Raw genomic sequence first — 8,320 nt, forward strand, 5'->3', positions numbered from 1 at the left:
TTAAGTCGGCATCCCTAAGGGTGCGTATCCGGTCCGGGTTGGGAATTTGGGTGGTGTTTACCATGTTCACCGTTTGGATTTGCGGGGGGAATTTCTTTTGCCCTCCTGTGTTCGGTGATCTGGGCTCTTCGTCGCCATCATCGCTTTGAGAACCCCCCCCCCCCCCCCCCGTCTTTGTTTTTGGCGCCTGTCCTGCCGGCTTGTTTGAAGACCCAGCATTTTCTGTTGGTATGGGTGGCTGGCGTTCCTGGGGTGCCACGAATTTGGCATTGGCGGTCGAGTATGCGGTCCAGACTGGACGAACCCGAACTATTATTTTTGAGAGGCCCTTTCCGCTGACTGGACTTAGAGCCACTAAATCCAGCATTAACTGCCGTATCTTCGGCGTTCTCACCATGTTTACGGCACTTGTGTTTGTTGCGCCGGGGTTTGTCGTTGCTATCTCTAGCTTCTGATGTGCCAGGGTTGCTTGCTGTGTTGTTGATACGGGCCAACCAGCTATCTTCGCCCGCACAAAAGCGGGTCATAAGTGTCGTTAGGGCTGCCATGGATTTTGGCTTCTCTTGGCCGAGATGTCGGGCGAGCCACTCGTCACGGATGTTATGTTTAAGGGCCGCTAGAGCTTCGGCATCCGGACAGTCGACAATTTGGTTCTTTTTAGTTAGGAACCGAGTCCAGAATTTCCTAGCTGACTCTCCGGGCTGTTGTGTTATGCGACTTAAATCATCAGCATCCAGTGGTCACACATAAGTGCCCTGGAAGTTGTCCAGGAATGCGTCTGCCAGGTTCTCCCAACTTCCGATGGAATTTGCCGACAAGCTGTTCAGCCAATGCCGAGCCGGCCCTTTGAGTTTTAGCGGGAGATACTTGATGGCGTGTAGATCATCTCCGCAGGCCATATGAATGTGGAGGAAGAAATCATATATCCATACCGCGGGGTCTGTAGTGCCATCATATGATTCAATGTTCACGAGTTTAAACCCTTTTGGGAATTCATGATCCATTACTTTATCAGTGAAGCATAGGGGGTGTGCGGCGCCTCTGTGCCGGGCTATATCACGAAGCAGTTCATACGAGTCTTGTCTGTTGTATTCGGCCCGGCCGAATTTGTTAATATATCAGCGCGACGGTCATCGTCACGCGTTGGGGGGCGCCCTCGTGATCCGTAGATCGATATTTTATGTCCTGTTTTATTTTCCAATACGTCTCGCAGGTCCTGCGTGTTGTCCCGGGCCTTGGTGTTTTTGTTTGGATGATGACGGGGTACGGGCTGGACTTCGGGCTGATATGCCACTGTGTCTCGGCCACGAGGTGGTCGATCAGCCGCGTCATACGCTGGTAATGTAGGTTTCAATGCTTCCTCCTTGAGTTGGGGTAGCAACCTGCGCTTTGGGTAATTCTTGGTAGGGCGTTCAAGTTCGTATTCCTTGGTCGCCAGGACCTCAGTCCATCTATCCGCTAGCAGATCTTGGTCAGCTCGAAGCTGTTGTTGTTTTTTCTTCAGGCTATTTGTTGTGGCTATAATCCAGGACTCCCTCACCCGCACATACCGCTAAGTTGACAACACCATCGACCGAGGTTGCTCATCTTCATCACATTTCCCTGAGCAAGCGACTTTTGCTTCACTTTAAACGATCCATCAAGGCTACACAAGGGAGCCTTGTCGGCCTATGTCAAACAGTTGGCTAAATGTGTTAAGAACAAACAACTCGAACTTTGCGAGCCTCGCAGGAGAAAAAAGCACGCCTACGCCAGTGGCGAAGCCACACTTGAACTGGGTAGTCATTTGACTGCACATCATCAAGTAAAAATCATGCCAAAAAATCTTATGAATGCATACATCTAACTACACAACATTCACCACACATAATTCACCAACATATCTTGACATGTTCATCATAGCATGTGTAAAACGGTCAACGATGAAGGACATATCACGACCCTACTCCGCTTGCCACCACCATCATTGCCACACAGGCCGCAACACCACTTGATGCGAGAGAATCACATCCACACCCGCACCACTGATGAGCCACCTACCGACCTTGATGTCCTGTGTGTCCATTCCCCGGAAGGGCACGATAGAGATCGATGACCTTCAAGGCGACGTCCCAAAGGGGAAAGCGATGTGATAACAACGCCGTCGTCCGACCCACATCCAAGTCTTAGGCTTCCGTCCGAAGGTCAGGATCCGAACGTGGATCGGCAAGTAGAAGCTCCACGGCACCTCCAGGAAGAAGCCACGCCCACTGTGTGAAGATTGCTGTAAAACTGGCCGCGCCATGCCAATGCTGCCGAGCACCGAGGCCGCCGCCGCCCGCCGGCGGCAGCTCTAGCTTCGGTCGGGTGGTGGATCAAGCATCCGTGGAACCTGCCAATGGAGAGAATTTAACGGAAGGGAGCGATGCAGGATCGCCCACGCACGGTTACATGCAACATGCATGACGCATCTTGTCCACGGGCCCCTGGCTTCGTGTCGGGCCTGCCTCGGCCTAGGCTGGGGCTGGGCAAACCCCACCAGCTCAAACTCCTACTCCAATTAATTCCAGCAAGACATACATCCTATATCACCCCTAATCAATCACAGGCCGTCGTAGGATCCAACCAGCAGGGAGCTCTGCACGTTGTATGCATGCACTCACTCACCCAATCATGCGTACAACCACTGAAGACGGCCGGTAGAGTACAGTACTAGCAGACGCGCATGCATGCAGCGATTGCCCATTGGCTTTGGCCCCGAGTAAAATCTACGGTTTTCGCTACCTGAACGTGCGGTATCGAGCCCATGCTAGCGTTGTCAAAGTTTTCCCCAACGTGTCGGATGCTACTGCTAGCTGCGTACTCTGCGGCAACATTTATGTATGCCGTCCCGCGCGGCCCATCGCTAATTACTGAGGTGGTGTTTGGTTCTCTAGTCTTAGGACTTTTTCTAGTCCCTAGAACTTTTTAAAAAAGACTCTCAAAGAAGGTGCTTTTAAGGATTTTTAGCAAAAAATCCCTCCCTGTTTGGTTTGCTAGAGATTTTTTTTAGTCCCAACACAAAAAAGTCCCTGGAACCAAACACCCCCTGAGAGTATATACAGTCCCATGCCAGACATGCATGCTGCTTGATCATAGCATACTGTACCAGCTCATGCATGTGTGTGTGTGCGCGCGCGCGTGTGTGTGTGCGTGTGTGTGTTTTTGTTTCAAATGGAGGCATAAGGTTTGTCTCGTCCATTAACTAAGAATAAGTTTAGAGGGTGCGACAAATGGCATGGTCACACATAACACTCACTCTCCCGGTATTAAATTACCCAAATGCTTGGCAACTGCAATAAACCAAAGAGTGGTATCTTCCTTGATGTTGGCGAATAGATTTTTTTTTTTGCGGTCAGCGAATAGAATTTTTTGGGGAGGAGGGGGGGAGGGCGAAGACTTTTGTCGGAAGACCAGTGTGTTGCGCTTGTTCCAAATGACCCAACAAGAAAGCATGATGAGGGAAGCTTGCTTAACGGTGTAGTGACACTTGAAGAAAAGATGACTAATGGATTCGTTCCCCCTCTTGCAAAGAGGGCACATCCCATAATTTGGCCACCCGCTTTGTCAACCTATCGGTGATCCAAATTCTATTTGGATGACCAACTAAGTGAAGAATTAGACTTTGGGAGGGACACAAACCTTCCAAACCGCAAACTCCGCAGTCGAGCTAGTGAGGCCGAGAAATTGCACCTTGTAAGTAGTCGTTGCCGAGTAGTGCCGGCTAGTCGTATGCTTTCACATGATGTCATCGTTCATGCAAATATTGAGATGGACCTCACACAAATTAACCCAAAGGGAGACGATTTGGTGAATAGCTTGATTTTGGAGAGCCAAGCTCCATCTTTCATGGCCGCAACCACCTTCCAATTCTTTCCATCGGCAACTTCATAAATCAACAGTGCGATCTCTCTAGGCCGCACACCATTGATCCAAGGGGAGTCCCAAAAAGGAGCCCGCTCCCCGTTGTCGATGGCGATGATGGTGGATGCATAGAACAAGTCAAGATTCGCGTCATCACGAGGGTTCCCTAAACATGTGTGGTAGTATTCTCACATACGCGTTCTTTTTCCCAAGAATTAGTAGGCTACAAGTAATAGGAAATACAAGAACGATTACAATTAATATCCACAGGCCAGTGTGATACGTATTGTACAACTTGTTTAGAATTCAGAGGGATGTTTTTACAGGTGCAATGCTCTTGCAACTAGTTTCGTACGAATCACAACGACGTTTTGCTAGCTGCTCCTCTGACTAATTCCTTTTTATAGACCATTTTCTACCTACTCCAAATAATTTCTCGGTTCATGCATTGATTGTTCTGCAAAAACATGCATCGGATACCTGTGGCAGCGTGAGGAAGCTTTCATTCAAATCATCAAATGATCGCCAGAATCCGCATGCTATATGGAAATACCCTGTAATGTACTTGCCTGTATACTCTTAATAAAGTCTTGACCACCACATCCCCCTGCCTTGGTCCCCAGAATCCGGAAATATATAGACAGCAGTAAGTAATGAGCGTTAATCTACTACTACTGTAGTACCGGGCAAAGACAACCAAGAACCATCTAATTCATCAGCTGGAGTAGTACGCGTATAGTCGTCTTTGCATTGCCCACTCATCACTACACAGCCAAATTAGAGTACTGAGCAGCTGGATTCTCTTACAAATAAAGCCAGGAAACTGAAGGAGAGACATGAAAGCTGGTTTCACATACAAGAGAAGGCAATTTTACAGAACACAGTGTTTCCAACTACTGTAATTAACACAGTGTTTCCAACTAAGGCCATTATAGGTAATTAAAGACTCAACTGAATGTGGGTGGACTGGTGTTCCTTAATGGCCACTTCATTTCCATGTTTTCAGACACAGTGGGTATAGCTTGGCACTGTCTGTATCTGTAGTCTGCATCTGTACTAGGATCTTTTGGTCCTTCGATCTTAACTAAGTACCACTAAATAGTCTTTAATTGTGCTGTTCCTCAGGAGCCAGTTGCTATAGTGAGCGAAACCTGACCAGGTTCACTACTGCATACAGATATCAGACAAACAGGGGGGAATTAAGCAGCGAGAACTTTTTAGAATGGATTTCCTAGCCTATCAACTTATATGTACCTACTCCTACTGATCGCGTTAATTAATTAGAGTAGACCACTTCCGGATGGGAGATTGGGATCGAAGTGTGTGTGGCAGTTTTTGCCCGCATGAAATCAAGGACAGCGTACGCAAACTTGTGTCACAAGACGGTCAAGAAAAATGATCATAATTAACAGGACTTGAAATATGACATGCCACAGAGATCCGGTAATTATACGATGTTTGTGTTTTCGGCAAGGATCAGTACTAGTCTGTGCTACCAACACGGCAGCACTAGTCATTTTTAAGCAAATACGCCAGAAATTAACATACTGGGAAGAGAATCAGTAGCTTAATTACATTGTGAGTCAGGAAACTATATACGTATCTCACACGTTCAGACATACTATTGCAAATTTGAAACCTTCATGCTGTTCTTTCAAAAGAAAATTTTCCTCCATGCTACAACAAACCAATCAATCAATGGTACTAGCTAGTGGCTCAGTAGCGTTCAGTGCATGCTACCTTAACTGAAACCATGGAATTGGCAAGCATGCGCATGGAAGGAGGATGCGATTCATGAGAAACCGCGTGATATTGGCACGGCTCAATCGAAGGGAGGAACCCCTTGCCTCCTGGGGCACCAGCTCTCTGATTGAACCGCACCAATACCGCGTTCACTCCCCTCGCAGGATTAACTCACTACGAAATTACAGGAGCTGGCCGAGGAGCACAACTCACCAGGTTCGCAGGATTTACCCAAGAATTGACACACAGAAAAGCATGGTTGACGACGATCGACCTGGAGGGAAAGCACCGATTTGTTTGTTTCACGCGCGCCGCCGGCCGGAAGGAGATGGGGGAAGAGAGTGGCCGGAGAGAATGAGGAAGAGGCCGGCTTTCCCTTCATGGAGGCAGTGCGGGAAAGAGAGGCGTAGAGAGAAGAAGAGGACGAGGAGGGAGGCCGGTTGGGGGTGCAAAGCGCGTTGGTGGTATGCGGCGCCCATGGCATGGCATGGCGTGGGTACATATACAAGGAATTGGCAGCACGCGCTCTCGCGGGGGCATGCAATGAATTCGCCAACCAACCGGAGAAACAAAGGGGAGGTTGGGGCATTTATGGGCCGCATTGAAGGATCCGTGGATCAGATCACTAGGAGGCCGATGGAGCGATGGCGACGGAGCTAGGGCTAGGCGACTCTAGCTCACGCTCCGACATGCCTCGAGCGCCAGCAGGTGTAACGACGAACGTACTACTACGCTACTGGTGACGTACGATCCGATTGATCCTGGCCACTATAGGCGATAGATAGATCGTAGACAGGGCAGGGCAGGGCAGGGACGGAGGGCACTGTGCGTGTCCTGGGCTTGAATGCACTGCAGTGCAGCGTGGTGTATCGTAGCTCCATCGCCATCCCCTGCCGCCTGCACGCTGCAGCCGCAGGCATGGCATGTTTGCCGTTGCCGTTGCCCTCCCCTCTCCCTCCACCGCCACCGCTTGTCCATTTCTCCGTCCCTCTAGATCTGTGCATGCCTGCCTCTCTCTCTCGTGTCGTGTTGGGCGCTACGATCCGTAGGGGAGCTGTGGCTTGACGGGAAGAGTGGCGTGACCGCGTGTGATCTCGCTCGATCCGGCCGGCGTCCTTGCCTGGCGGTGAGGCTGCCTTCCAAGGAACCGGTTCGCGTTTGTGGCCGGCGCGCGATAGCCGCAACCGTTGGCTTCTTGCGATCGCGTGCGTACGCGCGCTTCCTTCTGACGCCGCTCGCTCGCCGTGCCGGCTGTCTGGCTGGATTTTACCGATCGTGAGCTGGAAGATAAGAGAACAATAGTTTCCGTACGTAGTTGCATCCAGCAATGCGTAAAATGTAGGGCCGCTTGATTTTGCACGAACTCGGTGCATGACTTTGGCTAATACTTTATACGTCATTTCGACGTATTACTTATATCTATGGTTATTAGGTTTCTTGTGGTGGAACCACTCACCCAGGTTTGAGTCTTAGACTTCCCACGTATGCAGTTATTTCAGATTCTCCTATGCTATTTTTTTCACCCCGTCAACTACAAGACGTATATTCAAAATTTACCAACTTAGGCCCTGTTCTCCCGGAGCGGACGGAGCGCCAGCACAATCACGCGGAGCGGCTCGAACCCAGCTCCTCGCGCGGAGCGGAGCGGAGTTGAGAGTCGGGAGAGCTTCCAAACAGGCTCTTAGTATCTCATGAGTATGTGCATGCATGGGTTCATAGAATGAGTGTGCGTATGAACATGTGACCGTTAAAAAGTACTACTAGTAAAACAAGTCAAAAAACTAATTCAATACCCCACGAAAAATATAGGAAACACTCTAGAAACGTGCATAATGCGGTGTGCATTCAATTTCTTTATTGCAATAAGACCACATCCGCAGCACACAAAAATTGGCTGACTTGTAAGAAAGAAGAACAGGGTCTCTCTCATCCATCTGGAGTGATCGGACACGACACCATCCCGGGCTCGTCCGTCCAGACAAAAGCCTAGCTAGCTTGACGTACATGGCTTGCACTTGTCGTACGTACCGGTGAGCTAGCGTCACGCAAGGCAACGAACCCATGGTACGACTCGAACCACACCCTCGATCAGCTCCTCTGCCCAACTAGGGCTCCCTCCGTCTCATAATATAAAACGTTCTTGCAAGCTATACATACACGTGCGCATCGGTTGGCACGTAGTTCCTCCGTTTTTATTTACTCAGCATATTAGCTTTGGTTAAAGTCAAGCTTTGTAAACTTTGACAAAGTTTATAGTAAAACATATTGACATGTATAATAACAAATCAACACCATTAGATTCATTATTGAACGTACTTTCACATCATATAAATTTGTTAGTGTAAATATTTATATTCTCTTCTATAAACTTGGTCAAACTTTATGAAGTTTGACTTCAGTCAACTCTAATATGCAGAGTAAATAAAAACGGAGGGAGTATATGTAGTGCAGCACTATACGTACCTACTGTGCTTCTGCTTCGGTGCCTCCGCTGCATCATATCTGTGGTTCAGCGTTGCAGCAGCTGCCAGTAAACATATGCTCATAGTAATATGTAGTATCCGGTGGCCATGCATGCATCGTGCGTTCGTGCGACACTGTAGTGCTAGTGCAACCAGTGCTCGTCTACTACTAGCTAGTAGGAGTAGGAGTACGACGTATACGTTGTCCATGCATGCATGAGTACCACTAGTAG

General features: G+C 48.9%; 1 long non-coding RNA gene across 1 annotated transcript; it reads right to left on the minus strand.

The window, feature by feature from the left end:
- Window positions 1-4,044: 4,044 nt before the first annotated feature.
- Window positions 4,045-6,728, minus strand: LOC120973747 (uncharacterized). The gene is made up of 2 exons (XR_005769115.2): window positions 5,839-6,728; window positions 4,045-5,049 (listed from the first exon to the last, which is right to left on the minus strand). It is a non-coding gene; the product is annotated as an uncharacterized lncRNA (long non-coding RNA).
- Window positions 6,729-8,320: the final 1,592 nt, after the last annotated feature.

This window comes from Aegilops tauschii, chromosome 2, assembly GCF_002575655.3.
Source record: "Aegilops tauschii subsp. strangulata cultivar AL8/78 chromosome 2, Aet v6.0, whole genome shotgun sequence".
Lineage (NCBI taxonomy): Eukaryota > Viridiplantae > Streptophyta > Magnoliopsida > Poales > Poaceae > Aegilops > Aegilops tauschii.